Raw genomic sequence first — 24,532 nt, forward strand, 5'->3', positions numbered from 1 at the left:
AGGTGTTGTTTAATTAGTTCTCTGAATACAGTGAGATAACTACAGTTACAAAGGTGGCAGGTGTAAAAGAGCTCCATGGGATGGAAATGTAGCAAGAGAATGAGGCATCTGTAAACCAATTTATCAAACTTCAGACTACTGTAGTAATTGCTTGACCTGATTAAAGGTTTCTTATGGACAATTTTGTTCACACTTCATCAGTGAAGGAATGGACATTTAGTTACGTACAGAATTTTATCAATAGGCTACAGAGGACTGGGCTATGTAAGGCAAATTTGGAATGTGGGCAACCTTAGAAATGTTATAGCACTACAGTGTGTTAGCTGTCACTTTTTGGAAGGTTACTTTGATTTCTTTAATTAGCACTGACAAGGTATTGCTGTGGAGTATATGGCTAAGTAACAATTTGGGGATTAGGATGTATTTGACTATAGTGAGTCTTAATTCAGATGGTAGAGAATTTTTAGCCCAGCATAATGATCTTACTGTGTTTGTGTTTCTGGTAACAGCTTGAGTATGGATCATTAAAGGTGCAGTGTAGGTATGCATTATAAAAGCTGAAGTGTGTCTTGGTGTTAATAGTGTGAGTGTGCATCATTAAAGTTGATTTTTTTATCTAGGATCAGTACAAACCTTTTATTGACTTTATTGTCCTAAAGGTTATGCTGCTAGCTGTAGACATTTAGAAGAAATGGATGCAGTCTGTCTCTGATGTAATGAATGTGAAGAGTGGGCATTCAGATCATGAAGGATTTAACAGGACAGACAAATATTAAGCCTGTGATGCAGAGAACAAAAGTTATGCTGGAATATTGATTATGCTTCACTAACTTTGATTGCTGAGCACACTGGAGAAAAGTTTTCCGTGTTGTTATTCAGTCTTCCACTGAGTCACAATTGCTCTATAATGGGTTAAAACATGTTAAAAACTGGTGCAAGAACAACTGCCTCAAAATAAATGTGAAGAAATATAGCACAATTCATCTTGGTAAAAAAAAAAAAAAAAACTTTCATATACCATATAGGTGACACACCCCACCAATCAGACACTGTTATAAGGGATCAAGTCACTCGTGTTGATAATTATTTGTCTTTTGACCGTCATGCTCTTTGCAGTAGGTCAGAAAGTCTTCTACCTGACTCGTCTGATCATTAAAGGCATCTCCACTAGATCCAAAGAAGTCCTGACTGATCCTAATTTAACACTCATCTTGACAGACCCCAGAGATTCATAAAATGATGGATAAAATGATGGATGGACTCAAATATCTCAGTTATCATGACAGAATGGCAACCTTCTCTCTCTGCACTCAGTCTGTTATAGACTCCTCTGTGGAGATCTTTATCTAGAATTTTGAACCATGAAAGATCCAACCCTCTTTTAGCTGCTATTTCTTCACAAAACAAATGGTACTTCGAATACCCTGTTAAAGAAACTAAACCTTCATCAGCAGATAAATAAAACATGTTGGAATGATAGATTAATATCCCAACATAACTCTCACCTATGGAACAAACGTCTACTACACTTCAAGCAGTGTAGCACTCTTGCTGCCTTCAAAATAAACCTAGATTACTGGATGGATGGCCAGAAATTCTCCCCTGGTCTATCTTTACTTGTCCTCCTTGTAATCACAATTACAAACCACACCAACAAACGTGGCCCAGGAACTGTTACTTAAGACTTATAGTTTCAGATTGCAGACATCCATTTTTTTTATTTCTATTTTTTATTTATTTATGTATTTATTAATTTTATTTATTTAATTTAAATTTTTTTGCAGCATTTAGCTGGTAAGGTGGCCCAACACCCAGCCTATACCAGATGTATAGATATAATTTACAAAAGGTGAATGATAAGAAAGGCTAGTTGGTGAGTATCAAATTAGATTGTTAAAATTATCATAGCACTACTGAATCTCTACCACAAGCTTTGCATGAATGCCTGCATTAGATGGCTGATTTCTTTGGATTGCCACCTTATTAGATGAGATCAGGTTGGTTTCATGAAACTAGAGATAATATATATTGTATCCTTGGTATATTTGAGTTAGTAAGATATACCCCCAGATTCACTAATCTTCTGTGCAGGACTAGCTTAGTCCTGCACGGAAGCGCCCGTTTAGGAGCAGGACAGCAGTGCACCATGCATATTAATGAAGACGCGCTGCCTGAGCTCCTAGGCTTACACGGAGTGTGTATGAGTGCAGGGGGCGTGTCTGAGAGCAGAGCTCTCAGAATAAACATGCCACTGCAATGTAGAACAGCAGAAAGTGGTTAGAAATGAGCGAGACGACTCATAGGTGTCCGCATATCCCCACCAACAGTCCCCATATGTACAACAGCAACAGTACATATAAATTAAATGAAGAAACCCTTTTATTTATTTTTTTTTAAATCCAAGTACAGCTAACTGTAGGTGTGCCCATCGCTTAGCTATGGTTAAAGCAGCTTAAAAGGCTGAAGAGGATAACAAGGAAGATATATGCAAATGAAGCAGCACAGCAATAGTGTGGTGGACAGAGCATTTGCCTTACAAGCAGGCATTCCTGATTAGAGTCTCACTGCAGCACAGTCTATTTTACATGGCAAAGCATGTTATAACCAATATTTTTGTTGCAAAACCCACTAAATAACATATATTTATGAATTGGAGTACTGCAGGAAATGCACATGTGAAGTGTCAGTGTCATAATGAAAAAGGCACTAGTAAGCATATGTAAACACTAGTAAGCATGTTTAACTCTGTTTGCGTGGGGATAAGCACTGCCTACACAGATTAAGCAATTTAGAAGCTAATTGAGTGTAAGAAACTGTAACCGGAAGTTAGCAGTGCTTAGCTCCATGCAAACCCGCTTACAACTGCTTTAAAGTGCCCTAATCACTCTGTAACCAATGGCCCTTGTTCTGCCCAGCAACAAAATGAACAGCCTCTGCAAGGCTCAAACCCAGGACCCTGTGCACTATAGTCACAGTAGGTAACCACTAAACCATCACAGCAGTACATAACAGTGAGGTTTCAACAAACAAATCCTCACCATAGGAAAATCAAGCTGAACATGTGAAATTAATCTATATACAGTGTAATGTTGTATAACATAAATATGTGAACTGGAGTACTGCAGTAAGGCCAGATGTGTAATAAAGTGTTGAAGTCTGCAGGACCCCATACAGTGTATGTACACATGAATTACAGATACCAGACACAGATATAACATGTAACAAATAATAAATCAATGACAAAAGGAAAATATAATGCTAATTAAATATTAAGCAATGGTAAGCATTGCAAAGCTCAGCTTACGTGGTGTAAGCAATGTGTAGGCCGGCTAACTCAATCTGCCCAGTGGTATACCCCTTTAAGCAATGCCAACATTAGGTAAGCAGGTGTGCCCATAGCTTAGCCTTTTCAAAACCGTCCAGTCACGGGAAAGTGCAGAAAAACGGGCGTATTTAAACCCCACAGGAATCAATAATTCCCATAACAGGTTGCAGCTCCCTACTGTAGGCAGAATGGCTGGAGTTGGGGAAGGCACTCGATTTAGAGTGCAGTGCTGGGGCACCTAGGAGTCCAGATTCATGGTATGGCTCCTGGTAAAACACCATGAGGAGAGACTACTGCAGGGCCAGTACCAGGGCTCTCAGTATAAAGTGGAGGACTAGGACAGTCTCATACATGACCTCACTAGTGCCACTGGTATGCCCCAGACTGGTGAGCAGGTTAGGCATCACCATGCTGACCTGAAGCGGTGAAGGGGTGATTTCTTGGAGCAGTGGATCCAAGAATCAAGGCAGATGGTTGATGCCCCAGCACTAAGTATCCATTCTACTAAGTATATAATGATTGCCTAGCTTGTGTATACTATGGATAGGTAATGGCTAAATATCACTGTATTTCTCTGGCAGCTGCAGATGAGTGGGCTGCAAACCAGCAAGCCCATGCTGCTAGGCTGCAAAGGCTGCATCGTGAGGCAGGTTAGTAATACTCCTGCATGTACTGTCATAATAGATAAATATAACAGCTCTAGAAAGTGTTGTACCAGTATAAAAATGTATTGTGTATGGGATGTACTGAATAAACCAGACAATATGGCAAGAAGACTGTCATATAGGTTGTGTGGAAATAAAGGTGCAATATCTCATAAATAAAAGTATAACCCCTGGAGTGCTTGTGTAAATTTTGCTTTCATATGTTGTTGTAGTGTTGCATTCTATAAATAGCACTGTTGTATTAAGCAGTGTTACCCACACTGTTGAACGCAGTTAAAATGTGTAGGAAGTTCAGTATAACAATGTTGGAAGTCCCAAGAGGTCAGTCATATAGAAAACTGAGGGAGACTTAGAAACCATTGAAACGCTTCACACCAGTTCCCTGGTAGCACAGTGTACTGTGATGTCAACTGTAATATTTTTACCACACACAGCAGGGGTTTGAATCCCTGGAGTGGTAGTAAGGTGTATGCATAATCATAACCCATGACTGTACAGAGTTTGTGAGAATGTTCAGATAGAAAGCTGTATGCATAATTAGACCTAACAACTGTACAGACTTTGCTAGAATGTTCAGATAGTACGCTGTAAACATAATCATAACCATCAACTGTACAGCCTTTGGCAGAATGTTCAAGTAGTAAGCTGTATGCATAGTCATACCCCTCAACTGTTCTGATCTGCCCAGCATGTCCACATAAATGGTTCATATCTGCTGTCCGGTAACCTGTTCCCCTGACAAATCAGTGAGATGATCCAAGAAATACAGGCACCTTATACTGACATATAATGGATAGTGAGATCTGAACATAAAAAGAGAATGTATATGAAAGCAAACCTGTCATTGTAGCATCTCACCCAAAGTGTCTGACAGCTATTCCAAAATATGTCACATTAACACCTGCATCCTGTCAGGCCTTGACTAGAGTGTGTGCAATAACGGATTGTTAAATATGTGCATAACATCAACATGGAATCAGGGAATATGTGTAGTATTCGTCAGGTAGTGTTAACAAATATTTCTCCACAGCTATAACAGGTAAGAGGTGTAGACTGTAGTTACAACACAGTTCACTGATATACCTGTCTACAAGCATGGAATCTGGGAGTGAGTGTAGAATTTGTCAGGTAGTGTTAAAAATATTTTCTCAACAGCTATAACAGGTAAGAGGTGTAGACTATACGTAAGACACAGCCCACGTATACACTAATCTACAAACATACCATTGTACAAAATAAGACCACTGGGTAGTGTAATAATACATGTAATGGACAAATCACTGCAGTGACTAAGAAAGTTGTGAAAACTACAGTGATATATTAGTTGTTAACTGACCTCTCTCTCTCTCACCCCCACCATATGTGCAACAATAACCTAATTACACACCTAAATGGGTACGTGTACACTCCAATCTTTTGTTGGGACATATGTCCTATTGGTTTATAAATATTCACATTTGGTTCTATGCATGTGCCATGTTAATATACTCCCATATTGGTGGCCTGTTGCCATCAATGAAACCTGCATGCTGTTGTTATGGCCACTATTGTCCCATATATGCATGTGTTCTGCTCACCCTGCAACTGTTGTAAATCTGGTGTCTTGGGTTAATGGGAATACCTATGCATACTGTTATAACTAATCCTGAATGCTGTTGACTATTACTAACCGATATCTGTCCTAAAATGGCAACACCATAGCTCATATGGGAAGATAGGTCCCAGCGGACCCACCTGTCCCACCTCAGCTGGCCATGGCACCAGCCACCAGCATGTCAGCGGCCCAGCCTGGAACATCCTCCTCCTCCATTGGCTCTGCACCACCTTCGGATGAAACCACCTCAGGGGATGGGTCTCGCCCACCCCTGGGAATGGGGGCGGAGAGGTACCTGTCACCCACTGTCAAGTCCGGGCTGTGGTGCATAGGGAGTTCAACAGGGAGGTTCGAGACCAGCTACACCAGCTTGAGGGCTGCGTGGCACAATTAGAGGGTGAGCCTACCCCTCCTACCCAGCACAGCCAACTTTGGGGCCGTGAAGGTGCAGTGGTGACTGCCCATGGGTGGGGACCTCAGCCCCACTGTTTCCATTTGGGGGCTCATGGGCTTGCGACTTCCAAACACCCCTTTCCGTCCAAGGTGTTTACCCCCCCACATGTGTCATATACTGTCCCTGTATGTGTCTTGTTTGTCTTGTCTGTTAACCTACCCAACCTACCTCCCCAAATATACCTACTACCCCTCCCCAACATCCCACTCTCAGCTGAAAAAAAGGGCAATCTGTTCCCACAAAAAATAATGCCCCATACATAGCTGTCCATTTCACACACGTGTCCACTGGACACAAGTAATCTGGTCTGATTGGCATCACAATGAATTATTGTTGTCTTCACCCCCACCCAGGGGTTTGAGTGTCCAAATCTATCTCCAAATTCAGTGTATATGCACAGCTGTTGCTGTAGAAGAAATGGGCAGCTATGGACCTTCTACACCCTTCCTGCTCATCCCTGGCTATTTTCCCTACTGTCTTTCCCTCTTTGTGCCCCTTTTTTCACCACTTTCCTATCAACCTCTTTTTCTTTTCTTTTAAAGAAATTAGCGCAGGGGTAAGCGGGAATAAGCACTTTTAAGCAGCGGTAAACATGTTTAAGCCTGTTTGAGTGGGAGTAAGCACTGCCTACACAGGTTAAGCAATTCAGAAGCTAACAGAGCATAAGAAACTGTAACCAGTAGTTAGCAGTGCTTAGCTCAGTGCAAACCCGCTTACAACTGCTTTAAAGTGCCTTAATCACGCTGTATCCAACGGCCTGTGTTCTGCCCAGCAACAAAATAAACAGCCTCTGCAGGGCTCAAACCAAGGACCCCGCACACCATAGACAAAGTGATTTACCACTAAGCCATGCCAGATACACATAAGTCTGATGTTTTCAGAAACATATCATCCAGCCCAGTCATGCAACAGTACAAAGAATGTATACCAACATCTAGATGTATGTGTATATTTAAAAATATATACATATATATATATATATATATATATATATATATATACATATATATATATATATATATATAAATATTTATGAACATATATACATGCAACTGCCTACATCGACACATATATATGTCTACACCTATATGTCTACATATACACAGCAAGGTACATATATGTACGCAGATATATATCTATGTAGGTATATACGGACATAGTTATACATATATCAGCAGATATATATATATATATATATATATATATATATATATATATATAGGTATATGTGGCCATACATGTGTAGATAGCAATGGTAGATTAACAAAAACAATTATGTCCACATGCACCGTTAATGGGTTTGAGAGGCCCCAAACAATATGTCTTGTACGAATAGGCACACCCCCCCCCACAGCCAAACACATCTGCCCTGCAATACACTACCAAGTGTTGAAGATCCCATAACCAGGACCTGATATGACATGGGCACAAGATACTAACAGTACTACATCCCACCTGTATGATGTCAGGCTGGTATTGGTAACATATCATGCAGTACAGTCTGACTCCATTGGAAATGTAAAATGTGGAAGCTATCAACATTCCCAGGAGACATATACACAGACACATATATGCAGATACAGATATATATATATATATATATATATATATATATATATATATATATATATATATATATATATATATATATATATATATATATATTTGCATATATATAGATATACATGACTACACATACACACACAGATATATGTACAGTAAGATGCATATGTAGAAGGTGCACAAAATATGGAACAGCCACTATGCCTACAGTTCACACCTGAACACCTGGACACTGTATGAGCCACCCATACAAATGACAATCATTGCCTGCAACATATACCCAGTGAGAGGTCATAGGACAAAAAAAACACACACAGGTTTGCAGAAATGGTAAACCTTTATTTGTTTACTATTACAGTTCTATATACTATTGCTACTGTAATTGGGATTGTCTTCACAGACATGATGTGTGAGGTCACATCTGCTTTCCACACGTGTGCCATTGGCTACTGACAGACATCCTAAGGACATCATAGTAAAGTACTGCTGGTAGCACATACTGCCCCTGTCGACTGCAGCAGAGATTTTGGCCAATATGTGTGGACATTCTGACATGCTCTGTACAGTCCAGAGGTATACACAGAACCCCTTAGTGCAAAAATGTGTACCATACCTGACAATATGGATGTTAACAGCCATGTAGATGGGTATAACATATAATGACTGGTATACATATGCCACCATAGGTTATGCATTCACACACCCCTGTCTGGCCTGACACGTAATAACCACTGGTACAGGGGTGCCATGGCCACATACTACCCACTAGATATTGACATACATCTGTACAGAATCCCACTGCTCTGTCTGACATACATGACTGTTAAGGAAGGCCCGGCAGCAGTACATCTGGCAAGTATCTGCACATGATATCTCACTGGGTAAGTACACTAAGCTGCTAGGCATGTAACAATGCACTGTGCAGGCTACAGGCAGACTGGCTCAACACTGAGATACATCTCCTATGGGGGAATGTACATGTACCTGCATATATAGCAGGCTGTACAGGCATGTCACAGCACAGGGTAAGATACACCTGTGTGAAAGTGCATAACTACAACCAATGAGAACACAGCCACAGCCACATATGGCAAGCTAGCATGATATTACAATATATGGGCTATCTGTTCAACACCATCCTCATATGTGCCACTCACACACTAACCCTACATAAACTGGGCCACTACACAGTTTGGTATGATGGTTGACTGTGGTATGGGACATGTGTGTGTATGGCCCTACAAACATGTAAGCCAATATGGTAACATACAGTGGAGCAGCATGTAACATCAGATAGGACGGGACCTAGGACGATGACAACTACCACAGTCTGTACACAGGCCAAGGTACATATTAACAATACACACACTGTCGACATTCACCATAAGTACACAGACCTCAGTACTGTACAAACAACCACAGTATGTCCAGGTTATGTAATCAAATATAACCCCTACTGTACATAACATGTGTAGCAGTCTGATATCTCACTGGCTTGTTATCAGATATGATGACACTAATTATGATGTACAGCACATATGCACCTCTTAATGCATGACATATGTACAAAGGTTGACTGAGTTGCGGCTGGAAGCACATACACAGGGCCAATATTGACACGTTGCTGTGATAACATCATACATTTACTGTTGTAACAGGGTTTGTTGCAACATATGTCCTATGAGGGATATGAAGTCAGTAGCTGTCATGGCTTTCACCATCTACAGACTGCAACCCTCACACTACCTTCTGCAGTTCACAGATACATGTTCTGTGGGTAACACATGACACCAAAGGCACCACACACTGCCCAGTCTGCAGATGACCTTACAGATGGGGAGACATCATAAACATGCAACTGACATGTCAGGTATTCATACATGTAGGACAGCCATATCCGCACACACCCTGTTAAACCAGCATTACTCCAAATGCAGTATAGCAGAACTTACAGTCTGTAGTCAGGTCAGGCACATTCCCCTCCTGTGTGTTGGCCTGTTTCCACAGTGTATGCTGTCAGAGGTAAATCCCCACTCCATCTGAGATGCTGTTTGCCAAACACCAGAACGAGTTCCTGTTCACAGTGAATGAAAAGGACCAACACAAACATAATGTTCCTAGATATTGGAGTGTGTTTCCATGCAGTTGGCTATGGGAATGTTACCACAGCTGTTCCACATGCAATCAGCTAGGAGAGGGCTGCAATTCATGCAGAGGCCATCAGCTGATCATGAGCATTACCTAAAATACACATGCTGCTGCCTAAGAAAAGCAGGTATAGGTCTCCACATCCACCAGTGAGGGAGTGAGAGAGGCAGACAGAAGCAGGTATCACATGCATCACATGGGTCATACAGAGGTTATATGGGAAAAGGGTATGGGGAGGTGTGTGACATCAGACAGCATCCTTCAGTATGCCACTGGGGGTTGTAGTGAGTGTGGATGTGATCATACACATCATACTACATACACACGAACACACAGGATGCCAGTACTGACATGCATGGGTGCATTTCTGCACGGGTATGTGGTGGTCGACTGTGCCAGATGGCTATACAAGGTTAGGTGATGGGTATACCTTGGCATCAGGCCACATGGCAATGGCCTGCATTGTGGCTCAGGCCTGTGGTTTCTGCATTTGCCCACACAGGTTGGTATTGTATTCACTATCCAGTCACCTGGGGGGCTATTGCGTGTGGCCAATGCTGTGCATCACTTGCCATGTATGTGTTCCCTAGTCCATGACATGGACACTGTCTGGGATGTGCACACCTCCCACATGTATGTACAGTGACATGTGGAACTGTACCCGGGGTGTCTGACCCATGCTGTGTACACAGATTATCATCAGATGTGCCAGTCCTGGCCTCATGTGGTTGGAATTGGTAATGGACAGCAGATTACCCCTGCACCCACATTGATAGCATGCATAATGGCATTCCCTGGCGTCAGTGGCATCTGTCCATACAGGGCATGTTTACAGGCATGGTATGTCCTTTATGGGTCACATGTGATGGCACCACAGGTGTTGCAGGTGTCCAGTGGGGAACATGAGGAAGGTGCACTGTCTGGATGTATGTGCCTAATGGACAGATGGACAGGGCGACATGCCCTCTGTAGGCCACTGCAATCTCTCCATAGTTACTACCAGTCGCCAATATTCAGTGTACTACACACATATTGGCTGTTGCCTCAGCATATGTGTGTGTGTGTGTGTGTGTGTGTGTGTGTGTGTGTGTGTGTGTGTGTGTGTGTGTGTGTGTGTGTGTGTGTGTGTGTGTGTATGTGACATGGGTTGAGAGTGTGCTCTGGGGAATACTGGGGTTGCTAACTGTGATTGCCTGGCCGTGATGTCACATGTATGGGTATGGATTTGCACCCCAGCCTCTCGGCTATTTCACATCTGTTATCCCTGTACAGTGGACATTGTGATATAGGGCCACCATAAAAGACATTTGCAAAATCCACCACACATTGGGCCCGGATGTCACACACTCACACCCACCTCCACACAGGATGCAAATTAGAAACACACACACACCTGTCATGTCTAGGAGTTGAACCCCTACCTAATTAATTTATTACACTACAGCACTACACAGTTATAGTACGCACCATGGAGATTATTGGAGTACTCACTCCCCAAAGATATATTTCACATTGGATGACATCAGCAGGACTGCCAAAGTAGGCCATTGGACATGTACTGAGTGTGACTAGCCTAAAATGCATTGCTCCCCACACAGACATTGAAACACACACAAAACATCCACAACCGACATGTGTGGGTATATAACCCCTAACAGAGGTCTGTATCACACTACAGCATGGAGCTGTTATAGGACGCACCACAGGGACTTCTGGAGACCTCCTTCCCCAAAGGTGTATTTCACATTGGATGACATGAGCTGGACTGCCAAAGTGGGCCATTGGACATGTACTGAGTGTGACTAGCCTAAAATACATTGCTCCCCACACACACGTATTGAAACACACACAAAACATCCACAACCGACATGCATGGGTATAAAACCCCTAACAGAGGTCTATATCACACTACAACAGTATGCAGTCATGGCACGCGCTACAGAGATCACTGTGCTACAGCTTTCCAGAGGTGTATTTCTAGGTGGATGACATCAGCAGCATTGCCAAACATGAGCATTTGAATTGTAAAGAGTGTGACTACCCTAAAAAGCATTGCTCTCTACACAGACAGACACACACTTGCCATGCCTAGGATTAGAACAGGTACCTACTTAATTTATCACATTACAGCAGTTACAGGACGCGCTATGGAGATTACTGAGGTACAGCTTCCCAGAGGTGTATTTCTAGGTGGATGACATCAGCAGCCTTGCCAAAGATAAGCATTTGAATTGTAGGGAGTGTGACTACTCTAAAAACATTGCTCTCTACACAGAGTCAGACAGACACACACACACAAACACCTGCCATGTCTGGGATTAGAACAGCTACCTAACTAATTTTTCACACTAAAGCAGGGTGCAGTTACAGGACACACTACAGAGATTACTGGGCTACAGCTACCCAGAGGTGTATTTCTAGGTGGATGACATCAGCAGCCTTACCAAAGTAGAGCATTTCAATTGTAGGGAATGTGCCCACCCTAAAAAGCATTGTGCTCTACACAGACAGACAGACATGCAGTTGCTAAGGCTGGGGTTAGAACTCCTTCCTAACTAATTTATCACACTACAGCAGGTCACAGTTACAGGACATGCTACAGAGATTACTGGGCTATAGCTACCCAGAGGTGTATTTCTAGGTGGATGACATCAGCAGCCTTACCAAAGTAGAGCATTTCAAATGTAGGGAGTGTGCCCACCCTAAAAAGCATTGCTCTCTACACAGACAGACACACACGCATGCACACACAGTTGCCAAGGCTGGGGTTAGAACTCCTACCTAACTAGTTTATCACACTACAGCAGTTATGGGACGCGCCGCAGAGATTACTGGGATACAACTCTCCCAAAGGTGTATTTCACAGTAGATGACTTCAGCAGGCTTGTCATACTGCAGCTAAGGGGAGGGCAGTTTGTATGCATCGGCCATAACCCATTCATCTAGGGTTTGACACGCCACATGGCACAACCTGGGTCATATTCCACAGGTACATGTATACAGCTGCTAGATGACTACTTCCTTGAACAGTCATGTTGCACAGCTGGCACATGCACCACATACTCTGTAATGCTGACAGATACCGGTGGCTAGTATCTGCAGTGTGTGACATCAGACCCTCGTGTGGTTGTGGCCCATTGATTGTGTGCTGGGTGGGAGAGCCCTGGATGACTCCTTGTCACAGTCACCCTCTTCCACACATCTATGTATGTCTACCTTTGGCTTATTTTAGTGTGTTGTCCTTACATATATGCCTGTATTCCTATCCACTGTGTGTGCAAAGCATGTGTGGTGCATACTGAGGAGTGTCTGCACTAACATCTGCAGCTGACAGATATGTCTGGTCCACTGGTGTTTGCAGACATAGCTTTCATGTGTTTAAGTGTGTGAGCATGCCCAGTATGACCATTCAGTATGTTGTTGACTGGCATTGCCTTCATTACTCTAAGTATGTGGGCATGCCCAGTATGGCCATCTGTACTGATTATGTGGATCGAGTCCAGGTAGCTTGTACTATAGTGCTGACCTTTGTGTTGTACACCTACAAGTAGTATGCTGTGTCTGCAGGGTATCCGTCGATCATTTGAGATGGACTGTTCCTACATTTCTGCATAGGATGGGGGGCACACCTGACTATTTCTACATTTCTACACAGGATTGTGGGGGGGGCACCTGACTGTTACTATATTTCTACGTGGGATGAGGGGGTACACCTGACTATTTCTGCATTTCTATGCAGGATTGGGGGGCACACCTGACTGTTACTATGTTTCTACATGGGATGGAGGCACACCTGACTATTTCTATATTTCTACACAGGATTGGGAGGGCACACCTGACTGTTACTATATTTCTACGTAGGATGGGGGGGCACACCTGACTGTTACTATATTTCTACGCAGGGTGGAGTGGCACACCTGACTATTTCTACATTTCTACACAAGATTGGGGGGGGGCACACCTGACTGTTACTATATTTCTATGTAGGATGGAGTGCACACCTGACTGTTACTATATTTCTACGTAGGATGGGGGGGCACACCTGACTATTTCTATATTTCTACACAGGATTGATGGAGCACACCTGACTGTGACTACATTTCTGTGTCAGATGGGGGGCACACCTGACACTTGTTCACATTTGCTAGGACTGTACTAGTATGTCGGGTATTCCATTTCAGTCTGTTGTCTTACCTATTGTGCTGGCTAGAGGCATACCAGTGTACTACAGATCTTAGCTTTTAATTACCTACATATTAGTTTCTGACTTCCTACCCTTCAGAACTGACATCCCACTGCCTGACTTGCTGTAGTCTGTCTGTGTAGGCTTGGGGGGGAGGTTACCCATAGGCCTCATTCAGAGGCCATAGCACAGCCTTTGTTTTTGTTTGTTTACACCTGTTCTGCTGGCTGTGACTGTTGTTGGGTATGTGACCCCCCCCCGACTGGTATGTGTGAGTCACTTACCTTGTGGGTGTCCCAGTATTGAGGGTGGTGCTGCAGAGCTGCCTATGTCGGATGCACATACTACACTCCCTACACATGGTTAGGCACAGGTAGTGTACTGTTTGGCATCCCTTTTACTGTATGTGAAAGTCGGCGAGAGGTGTTGTTCCCTGGGTCCCTCCTGTGTCAGTGTATGTGCTATGCTTTGCCTCTTTGCCAAGGCCAGGGCATACTGGGGCACGCCTTCTTCTGCCTACTGGGGCAGGTTCAGATTGTTCCTCCTCCGAGTCACTCTGTGCCTGTGCAGGCCTTGGCAATGGTGGGGGGCTGTGTGGCCATGCCCCGTGCTATGCCTGCTGCAGCTGTTTCCGCAGGATCATACTGTGTAGCATGGCACATACCAGGACAATTTGGGTACATGTAGCTGGTAAGTACTGCAATGCTCCACCGGATGTGTCCAGGCACCGGAACTGTGACTTGAGCATCCCAAACACATGCTCTACCATAATTCTGGTCTGTGCATGTGCCTCATTATGTAGTTCTTGTTCGGGTGTGTGTGCATTTCTGATGGGTGTCATCAGCCACGGCTCCAGTGCATATCCAGCATCCCCCACTAGGTGACCATGAGGGATGTCCCCATTGGCAAATCTCTGGTACAGCTGCATCAGACGCCAGATGTTGGCATCGTGATAGCTTCTAGGGCAGCCAGCACACACATTCATTATTATGCCCGGGGCATTGCACATGACCTGGCAGTTGATGGAGCAGAAGCCCTTGCGGTTGATGTAGACCCTACCCCACTCACTGGGTGGTGCTTTGATGCATATGTGCGTGCAGTCTATAGCACCCACTACCTCAGGGTATTCTGCTATTCGGTGGAACAGTTGCATATTGATGGCCAATGCCTCATGGGTGTTGGGGAAATATACATGCTCACCGACATGTGCTGACATGGCATCCAGGAACTGGTGGAGTACCCTGGATGATGATGCCTGTGAAATCCCCATCATATCCCCAGTTGGCCTTTTGAAGGTACCTGTAGCTAATATTCTTAGGCCTACACATACCTTGGTATCCACTGGGATGGGTTCCCCTCTGTTAGTTCTGTGTGGCATGCTTGGCCGGCACAACTCAACAATTTGCTGTAGGAGGTCCCTGTCCACCCTATAGCACTAATCTCCAGCTCATGTAGCCCCTGGTAGGTTACCCTAGGTCTGTACACTCTTCTCCGTCTCCTCACCATGGGAAGATCGACAGCATTCACATCCTCACCAACCTCAGCCTCTTCCACAAGTTGTATGATAGCGATTGCAGCCCCTATCATTTTGGTGTTGTGAGTGTTGAAAGTTCCCTGCTTGTTTACACCAGTGGTGCAGAGTGTGGTAAAAAACAGAAGGGAAGGTGTTTGCTTAGTTTATAGTAGTGTTCTGGGCTGGGCTGGGCTGCTGCCTGTGTAATTGGCTGATTCTGATACATTTCAGCTGCCAGCTAAGCTAGTTCTCCTTGGTTACCTTTATACTGCTGTTTACCCTTCCCATTGCCTTCCTGTTTAACCCCGTGTGTGCGCCGCGCAAACAGAGTGCTCAAATGTGCACACTGCTGCTATTTCCTGGTTTAACCTCTGTTTTCTTCCTGTAAAACCCGGTGTGCAGTGCACACACCCGCTTAGGCTTTATAAAGAGTGCTAAGCAAGTTTAGACACACACCCCTAGCTTAGCTGTGCTAAGCCAGGAGCAAACCCAAGCCACAGGGCTCCAATCCACTTACAGTATGCCTGACACCACCCCCCCCCCATGATGTCACCTAACTCCTAAGCTTGCACCAAGCTATTCCTATTCTTACACTGTCGGGACCTGACTCACATGGGGAAAACTGGGATTCACTATCCTTCCTCTCATTTGCATAGGATTGCCTGCTAATGCATAGTTACATGTCTCACACTGAGCCTCCCCCCTTAGCAACCACTACTCACTGGCCAGGTTGTCTTCTGCATGCCATTGACTTGCATGGCAGAATAGTGATTTTAGTTAGACTACTTATTTTGGGCTTATTTTATTATTTTCCCCCCGATCCCATTGCTTGCGGCTGCCCTACACTTAAACAGCCGAGATCGGATAAAAAAAAGTTGATTTTTGTATTTTTTTTTTTATGTTTGCAATGCCAATGGTCTTATACTTGGCCATTAGCATGCTCACTACATGATATGCAGCCTATATTTGGAGCTGTCATAGCTCCGTTTTGGATTTTGCAGATATGTACTTGGTTACTAACCAAGTACATTTCTGCAAATAGCACTACTCTTGCATGGACAGTTGCAAGCTTCCTGGATTGCAAAATCACCTCATTTGCATGGATTTCACCTGCAAATGGGGTGATTTGCATACCAGGGCTTAGTCCATGCAGGATTAGTGCAGGAGCGCTCGTGCACGCCCCTGCAGGCTGTTCCTGGATCGCACGGCAGACATATTGCCTGCTTGAGCTCCTGCACCAATCTTGCGCTCCGTGCAAGCTTTTGAGAATCCGGGGGATAGATGATCCATGTATTAGCGATAGAATTGGATAACGGAAAACAATGAACATAATTTCCTGGAGTATGTTTGAGTTTCCAGAGGAGTTTGTGGAAGCCTTAGAAGAAATTTTTAACAAGTCAAAAAGCCTTCATGAAGTAAAATTGAAATATATGTTCACAAATGGATATTAGTTGTTGCAGTGTACATCAAGGGTGTCCCATGTTTCCCTGGTTGGGATTAACCACAGGGACACTTGTCATGTTTATTCGACTCTGTTGGAAGCCATGACACACACTACAGGAGGAGGAGTCATGCTAAACCCATGTGCACATAATCTGTTGTTCATTATTCCTGATACCACCGGATACCTACCAGGCCTGCTTGAGTGCTAATTGTCTTTGGGAAAATGGCAAATTACATGCCAAGTCTTTTCAAAAATTAAATACCATGCTCAACATTCCCACCCTATGCGGCAGTTGCTTCCTGACAACTTGAATTGTAATAGACTGGAATACCTAGGAATAAATATGTCTGGGGAATATTCCTGATTCTCTCTCTTACACCACTGGTCCAGTCTGTAGTTTCCAATGGATCAAAAACTGAAGGTCTTTAAACCAGTGTACTGAGGACAGATTTTCTCATACCCTATGACAGATTGAATGGGGTATTTCAAGCTCACTTCATCCAATAATAGGGCACACATTTATGTTTAAGGATAAAGAGGAAGGTATACTCCAGTTCCAGAATATAGTCACATAGTTTTGGAACATCATGACCCAAACTTCATGGCTGTTTGGAAGGTGTATGAGTTTACTGTTGCCAGGATCTTTGATAAAAGGAGGGCTGTGGATACCATTAAGCAGTCTGTGACCCTGGGGGATAGTTAAGTTTCCAAATTATGATTTAGGAATTCTTTACCTGTATTCATCCATTTGGGATACACTGATTACAGATGGGCAGTATCTTTAAAAACAATACAATGAGACAGACCGCAAAGTTGTGGCTATTGTGTGAAGATATATCTCAAATTGATAAAATGGTAAAGGGACCTGAAGATAGATACACCTGCTACAGAAAGTGAATATTATCATTTTCAGAAGGCTAGGCTAGGAGAGATTTTCATCATGAAAAGGGAGATTAATTCAACTATAACAGCTTGCAAAGTAAAAACATCAGTATCTTTTGGTTAAAGCAGACAGAAAAAGTATATGGACTGCAGAATAAACAGGAAAAGCCGAAAGAAGAAGAATAAGACTGCAGAATAAGTACTTGTGTTCCTCCTTTTCTGACAGCTCATCTCATTCTCACAACTGTTCACAAGGAGGATTCTCCGCACTACATTTTGTACAGTAGTGCACAGTGACTTAGGAAACTGCCCAAAGCCACACTTTGTTGCTTGTGGTTCAGTGCTCAACGTACAGCTGTTTCAACACAAACATTTCACAAATGTGAGATGACACTTATTCTAAAGGATGCTGCAATATGTCTGATTATTTGTATATGCAAATGTAATGGAAGTCTTATATGGATTTTTTTCATCAGATACATTTAAACTACTATGTTTCTGTCCCTATGGTTATTATAGGATCAGCTCAATAAATGAACTCCATTTATATGAGAAATGGCATGATTTTTTACCTGTCATTATGGCAGCAAGACACATAGTGCTATAGTGGTGTCTTGCTCCCAAGCAGTAGGATTATATGTATGCTTTGCTTCATTAAGTCTTAACTTGAGAACTTTCAGTCAACAGCCAATTTCACAGTCCTCCAAACAGAAGAAATACTGCCACTAAAGTGCTTGATTCTTCTATCCTAATACACCTTACTAACATCCTTAGCTCTTTCTATCTTTACCTTATGGTAGTAACCGTGTCTTTACCTTATGGTAGCAACTGTGATATTACCTTATGGTAGTAATATGGTAGTAACTGTGCCTTTACCTTATGGTAGTAATTGTGTCATTACCTTATGGTAGTAACTGTGCCGTTACCTTATAGTAGTAACTCTGTCATTACCATATGGTAGTAACTGTGTGATTACCTTATGGTAGTAACTGTGTCTGTACCTTTTGGTAGTAACTGTGTCATCACCTTATGGTAGTATTTGTATCTTTACCTTATGGTAGTAATTGTGTTATTACCTTATGGTAGTAACTGTGTCTTCGTCTTATGGTAGTAACTGTGTCATTACCTTATGGTAGTAATTTGGTAGGAACTGTGTCTTTACATTATGGTAATGTGGCATTACCTTTTGGTAGTAACTGTGTCTTTACTCCTCCTGCCTTTACTTTTAACCTTTTTAGATGTGTGTCGAATAGTTTTAAGCTAACTGAACCAGTAGGTCAAGCTCTGAGCTTAACATAGATCTTAAGAGATTTTCATTTTTCAAAATGTAAAAGATTCTGCTGGACAATCAGAAAAAAAAAGTGAAATGGTGACGCTTGGCTCTTCTTCAAATGAGATTCTCCTTTATTGTGCATTTTTTCAGAAGTTAGGTGAGTGCACTTGTTACACTAAGAATTAAATTGCAAGCTTACATTAACCCAGCTGATGTCCATTACCATATAGGTGTCTGTAAAAATCCTTCCTAATAAACTAAAACAAGTCACATAGATAAACAAAAACTACAAGAAAAAACTGGTCAAGCTAGGGTTTAGCTGTGTCATTCCTTAAAAAACTCTTGTGCTAAGGCTCATGGGATATACGCAAATGAACCCATTAAGGACATCCTGTGTTTAAGATATGTGAATGTTACATACACTATCCTGTTATTAGACCCCCGAGGGTGTAAAAGGTTGAACTGGAGATCATGCTCAGAAAATTCATGTTTGTATTAAAAAACATAAATAAAAATAAAGAAATAAAAATGAGTCTTCTTCAATCGAAAAGTCCAAGCACTTTCGCAGATCACTTTGTCAGACCTAACTTCTAACTATGGTAAGACATTAAGTAACTGCCTTTGGGAGTAATAAACAAGGTTTCAATGAATAATCAGGTAAACCAGTCCCTTTTACTCTCAGTAATAGGCGTGATGGTGAAGCTTCCTTAGGTTTAGCACACTGGTTATGGATATGTGAGAGTTCAGTCCAGGGGCTCTGCTGGTATTGAGCCTAATCTGCCATTCAAGTTCTCGCTTCTCCAAAGTAATCATTCGTTGGTTGTTGGAACTCCTCTTTTTCGATCCTGTCCAGGGTATGAAAGAAAAGCTTATTGTGTCCATGGGATTCCCTGAGGTGCTTGACTGAAGCATTGTTTGGATTTTGGTATTAAATATCATGCAGGTGTTGGGCTATTTTAGTTTTTAATTTGTTCAGTGTTTTTCCAACATAGAATGCTGCACACTTGGTGCATTGAGCTCGGTATGCTGTGCATTCTGTGTTGCAGTTCCCATAGAACTTGCTGTGGAAGGTTTTCTTTGTATTCCGGCAGGTGAACTGGTCGTTGTTACTTAGGTGTTTACAGTAGCCACACTTTTGGGAATGTTCCTGGTCAATTTTTTGGGAGAGGGTCATTATCTTTGCTTCCATTCTCAAGAATTTGTTTTAGATTCCAGTTTCTCCTAATACTGAATTTTGGGATGTCCGGCAAAAAACTGCTGATGGATTGATTGTTGCTGATAATAGTCCAGTTTACATTAATGATGTTTATCAGAGTGTAGAAGTCTGTGGAAAAGGTACTAAAACATGTCTGGGTCCCTCCGACGGACCTTCTAGATCGAAGATCAGCCAACAACCACAGCCAGGTAACAAGGTCTGTTATCATTCCAAGAAACAGCTTACAAAAATAAAGCTCTACATCTTTAAGAAAGGTTTGACATTCATTCCACACAGAAGAGGGGATATGGTCCAATCTATAATCAGTCTAAAAATGTTCTGTTGGAAGGTTAACCTGAAAATCCTTTTCCATGATAAAGAAGAAAACCCCAAGAGAGAAAATTGGGCCAAACCTAGCAGTTTCTGTGCACCCCCACATCTGAGCATGTCAGCCTTCGAATCCAAATGTGAGGCCGAAATATGAAAAGCACTCACAAAACCACCAAAAAGAAGATACTTCAACCTCAACCCAATGAAATCAAAGCACTGAAAAATCTCTGCCAGGACAGAATGAGGAGAATTATGAAGGGCAACAAAGGTGATGGCATCCTAGTAACTGATACCGACGCCTACAATAGTAAGATCCTTGGCATGCTGGACAACAACATGTATTATGAGAACTGCCCCACTGAGAAAGTTAGAGATGCCTACACAAAGATTAACAAAGAACTTCTCTTCCTTACCGCAGGGGGACTGATTAGTGAAAGGCTTCGGGACTTATTACAGTTGAACATCCTAAGCTCCGAATTTCTTTGAGATACTGAAGCCTCACAAATTTTCCAGGACCCTCCTTACATGCTGGTTATCGCCAGTGGTAGAAGTATTACAGAGCCAATCTCCATCTACTTAGAAGTGCTAATCAAACCACTGGCACAGAGTAATCCCTCGTTCTTGCTTGATACAAGTGACCTGCTCAGAAAAATGAGAAACATCAGGGTCAAAAAATAATCCATTTTAGTCACAATCAATGTGGAGGCTCTCTACACAGTACTACCCCATGAGTACTGTATAGGGGCAGTTACTGAGGCTCTGGAAGCAAATGGCATGACCCATAGATATGAAACCAGAAAAAAGGAAGGCAGGATTGAGCAAACACTGGTTAACAGCAAAAACAACAAAATCAAAAAGGAAAAAAGCCAAACCATTGAAGTCAGGAAGCAAATTTGATATCCAAAAAAATCACAAAGGCAAAAGCATGCAAAGCTTTCAGGTTAGAACAACCATTCTTCAGTACAATGAATAAAAACAATTAATCACTCAGCTATTTTATATAAAACATGACGCATCCATCCTATCAAAATAAAACATTAATTAATACATAGATATGAAATAGAAACAGTGAACAGGCTACTGAGAATCTTTTTATGCAATAACTATTTTCAATTCAATAGAAAATGCTTCAGACAAAGAAACTGATAGCCATGGGTGCAGCCATGACACCCAGCCTGGCCAACACAGCCCTGGGAAAATGGGAGCGGGACCATATCTACAACTCCCCTTACTACAAAGAGATGTGGTGTTACTTCAGGTATATAGACAATATATTTATAATTTGGGACAGCATGGAAGAGAGGCTATTGCAGTTCTTTGACTACATTTGAAAATCTACTTCCTTTCTCAATTTTACCAACAGTTACAATAAAAGCAAAGCCACTTTTCTGGACTTAACAATATCCAAAGCAGAGGAGATAGATAAGCTCACAAACATCCTCTTTGAAAAACCCACGAGGGCCAATCTTTTGCTGCATAGATCCAACATGCACCCCTTTCTTACAAAAAGGAATGTTATCAAATCCCACAGCCTACGATTGGCCAGAGTTTCCAAGGAACTCAGAGAAGTTATGGTCAGCATCATCAATCTTGAAAAAGATTTCTTAGAAAGAGAGTACAACAAAAAAATCATCAAGAGCATCCTGGATCCCATAATCGAAAGCAGGCACTCCGACCTCAAATTCCCTGGCTTGGGACAGCCAAGGAGGAGAAAGCAGAAAGACACCCATGAGGAACTCAATATGACCTTGACCTTTTCCACAGACTTCTACACTCTGAAAAACATCATTAAGGAAAACTGGACTATTATCAGCAACAATCCATCCATCAGCAGTTTTTTTGCCAGCTATCCCAAAATTCAGTATCAGGAGAAACTGGAATCTAAAACAAATTCTTGAGAATGGAAGCAAAGATAATGACCCTCTCCCAAAAAATTAACCAGGAACATTCCCAAAAGTGTGGCTACTGTAAACACCTAAGTAACAATGACCAGTTCACCTGCCTGAATACAAACACAACCTTCCAAAGCAAGTTCTATGGGAACAGATACACAGAATGCATAGTATACCGAGCTCAATGCGCCAAGTGTACAGCATTTTATGTTGGAAAAACACTGAACAAATTAAAAAACAGAATAGCCCAACACCTGCTTGATATCAAATACCAAAGTCCAAACAAAGCTTTAGTCAAGCACCTCAGGGAATCCCATGGACATAATAAGTTTCGCTTTCATATCTTCTCCAAAGACCAATGAATGATTACTTGGAGAAGCGAGAACTCGAATGGCAGATTAGGCTCATTGCCGGCAGTGCCCATGGACTGAACTTTCACATACCCATAACTAGCATGCTAAACCTAAGGAAGCTTAACCATCACTCCTATTACTGAGAGTAAAAGGGACTGTTTTACTTGATTATTCATTGAAATCTTGTTTATCACTCCCAAAGGCAGTCACTTAATGCCTTACCATAGTTAGAAGTTAGGTCTGACAAAGTGATCTGCAAAAGTGCATGGACATTTACGATTGAAGAATACTCATTTTTATTTCTTTATTTTTATTTTTAATTATGTTTTTTAATACAAACATGAATTTTCTGAGCATGATCTCCAGTTTAATCGTTTACACCTCAGGGGTCTAATAACAGGATAGTGTATGTAAGATACACATATCTTAAGCACAGGATGTCTTTAATGCGTTAATTTGCATATATCCCATGAGCTTCTAGCACAAGAGTTTTTTAGGAATCACACAGCAAAAACCCTAGCCTGATCAGTTTTGTCTTGTAATTTTTAAAGAATGGTTTATCTATGTGACTTGTTTTAGTTTATTAGGAGGGATTTTTGCAGACACCCTTATGGTATTGGAAATCAGCTAGGTTAATGTATGTTTGTAATCTTAATTCCTCAGTGTAACAAGCATGCTTACCTAACTTCTGGAAAGATTACACAATGGAGGAAAATCTCATTTGAAGAGGAAGTAGAAGAAGAAGAACCAAGAGTCACTGTTTTTTTTTTTTTTTTTGGATTGTACAGGAGAATCTTTTGCAGCAATTTGAAAAATAAAAATCTCTTAAGATCTATGGTAAGCTCGGAGCTCGACCTGCTTGTTTAATTAACTTTAAGCTATTTGGACACAAGTCTAAATTGGTTTGGTGGTATCAGTACAAGATACATGCAAGGCAGAGCCTTGGGGTGCTGCTCTGATCATAGGAGCTTACATGTGCTAGGACAAAAAAATTTACTTTCAACCTTTAAAAACAACCCTTCTTCTTGCAGCATATAGTGACTATCTATGAGCGCTGTATTTGTGTCTTTCTTTTTTCTAGCATTTATTAGGTATGTTATTTCAGAGGCTGATTTTCTCATTGCATGTAATCTCTCTCATTTTTAATACTACATAATATTCTGCAGTAGATTTCAGTTTGGAGGGCCTACCCTCACAGAATCAAGAGCATTTTAATATTATACCATTGTCTCTGCCTGTCTGCCAAACAGACAGTATATTATGATGATCATAGGAACCCAGGGGACTCACACTTGTCATTTGGCTTCATGCCACAACACAAACATAACTTTAGCATAGTCTTTATAGGCTCTGACCTACTGACACCTCACACTGTCTTCACTTCTCAGCTAGAAGCTGTACCAGATCACAATCTTTCCTAGGATAAGCATGCCATTGCAAATGCTACACAACACTGCAGGTGTCAGCAGCAGGAGGAAAACACAGTGTTAATGTTGCTGTCAAAACCTGCTCTAATATGCCTTGCTGTAAACATCAGTTCAGTGAATAAATTATTTCAGGACGTTGCTGTGATTATTGTACTGCAGTGTTTCTTCATGATTTTATCATTCTAAGTACTGTGTACTTTACAACAGAGGATTTAGCTAGAAAGCCTTGGGTTATCTCTCATATTTTTATGAGTATTCATGCATTCTGTTTACTTCTCTATATGTCCTATT

General features: G+C 42.0%; 1 protein-coding gene across 1 annotated transcript in view; it reads right to left on the reverse strand.

Moving 5' to 3' along the window:
- The window catches only part of LOC122796791 (dynein axonemal heavy chain 5-like), a 2,204,633-nt gene that overhangs the window by 491,411 nt on the left and 1,688,690 nt on the right, over positions 1-24,532 (reverse strand). The gene's annotated exons all lie outside the window — the stretch shown is intronic.

The sequence above is a fragment of the Protopterus annectens genome, chromosome 3.part0 (genome assembly GCF_019279795.1).
Source record: "Protopterus annectens isolate FY-2018-M chromosome 3.part0, PAN1.0, whole genome shotgun sequence".
Taxonomy (NCBI): Eukaryota; Metazoa; Chordata; order Ceratodontiformes; family Protopteridae; genus Protopterus; species Protopterus annectens.